This window comes from Pinus tabuliformis, chromosome 5_2 (genome assembly GCF_031772625.1).
Source record: "Pinus tabuliformis cultivar Carrire ecotype Pingquan chromosome 5_2, CPIR1, whole genome shotgun sequence".
Taxonomy (NCBI): domain Eukaryota; kingdom Viridiplantae; phylum Streptophyta; class Pinopsida; order Pinales; family Pinaceae; genus Pinus; species Pinus tabuliformis.
The window spans coordinates 179,182,460-179,184,480 of record NC_142306.1 but is presented as its reverse complement, the minus strand read 5'-3'; the positions used below and the strand labels follow the sequence as shown (position 1 = coordinate 179,184,480).

Sequence of the window (2,021 nt, the reverse complement as noted above, 5' to 3'; positions counted from 1 at the left end):
GGGGCGATTCTCAGAATCACCCCCATCTGCTATTTTAATTATTTTGTTAACTATATAAAAACAATGCCGAATTTTGAAACACATAGAATCGTCGGGGGGTGGGGCGATTCTCAGAATCGCCCCGCCACCACCCCGCCACCAGTGGTGGTGGTGGGGTGGTGGCGGGGCGATTCTGAGAATCGCCCCACCACCCGGCGATTCTCAGAATTTCAAAACCCAAAGCTTTTCAAATGGTTTTACTGAATTTGCTAGGTTATTTTAGTTATATAAAAATGATTTTTTACATGGTCAAATAAAATCAGCGGTGTGGACAGTTTTCCCAGCTGAGTGACTAATAAAATCATTTTTCATTATCAGGAGAACAACATATTCATAAACCACCCCCAGGTCACGCAAGTGTCTGCATGCCCTAGCTAGTGTAACCAGTATATCTTTTTCTTTCTCCTTTGAAATGCTATGTGCGTCAATGTCACTATTAATGTTAAATTTCTCTTGCAAACAATTGCAAAGCCATGAAAGGGCGGCAAAAGACATTGATACGAGCTAGAAATGCGTCCCCAGAGCCGAGTAATAGGACTGCCGAGAGTATAAATTTTTCAATGCAATGAATTATGCTCGCAGTTATTCGACAAGCAATAGAGTTGTAGTACCAACTGGTTTTCAAATCACTTTAAAGGCTTCTGAGGGGGAACACTCTAGGTCCCTCAAGTTTCAGAATTGAAGTTATGGATGCATACCAGAGTTGTAGCCCTTATTAATTGAAGTTTCATTTCAAGCAATTAAAGTTCATCTCAGGAAGGTTGCATGAAAGAGAGAAAGAAATTATGTCTGAGCTGGAAACCCATTCTTCATATGTGAAGAAATTCACAATGGATGCCAGGCATTCTTGCAAAATGCCAGAAAGACAAAGAAGTTTACAGTCTAAAAAGAACCGTGTTACCATGACTGCCAAATTCTCTGCTTCAGAGGCTGTTAAAATAGACCTCGACTTCCTTGCCCGGCAACAAGCAGCCACAAATTTGACCCAAGACCGAATATTCTCTGGCGGCCCATCGTAGGAAAAATCATCTTTATCTTCTGAGAGCATCCACTCATCTCCCATACAATCTTCCAAATATCCGTATATTTGAACAATTTCTTTAATTTGATCATAGGTAGGAACCCAATCAAGAGTACAAAAGCTTTATGAACCCTCAGTTCCTGAAAGAATGATGCTGCATAAGAAATCAAAAGCAGACATCTCCACATTTTCATTTGACGTGTGTGCCATTAAATTGAAGGCCCAACATACAGTAAACTCATCACAGTGACTACGAGATAAAATCAAGTTGAGAAACCAACCACTTCTTAAAAGCTCTACCATGAAAGACTCTCCATTTTGAGCACTCAAGCCTGTCATTAATCTGAGCTCATTGTTTTCTGAAAGTTTTTGCAGTAGGGGACACACATCAACTGTTGGAACAACCAGTTTTGGAGAGGATTTCTGAGAACCAAATATTCTTTCACCCCATGATGCAACGTCAACTGTTGCAACAATATTATGCACCTGCCTTTCACACTCACTAACAAACTCAGACAATTGCTCCTCTTTCTTCTTTCCTCGTTTATCATCCTCCTCATCTGAGCTATCAGATGAGTACATCCTTGCTTTTTTCGACTCTCTTTCAACAATTTTAATCTTCTCTTGATAATGGTCATGAAGAAGCTCGTCCAAACCAATGAGAATTGCACTTTTTTTTTCGGTCCGGAGCCTTGTGCAGAGCCTTGGGGGGGGTCAAGTCCTCCATTTCAAAGTCCAAAAAATCGGTGTCCTCCATCTACTATGGAGCCAAATTATTAATTGAAGTTTCATTAATATAATTAACTCATTATTATTATATTCGATGAAAATCATGTTACCTACTATTATTTATCACAATGAAAATCATGTTATCTACAATTATTTATCAATGATGGTAACCTACAGGGTTTTACTTTTATGGCATGTTTCTGATTTTCAAACTAAAATATTAAACTCCTGA

At 39.2% G+C, this 2,021-nt stretch overlaps 1 pseudogene; it reads right to left on the bottom strand.

The window, feature by feature from the left end:
• Positions 1–766: 766 nt before the first annotated feature.
• Positions 767–1,817, bottom strand: LOC149158124 (uncharacterized; annotated as a pseudogene).
• Positions 1,818–2,021: the final 204 nt, after the last annotated feature.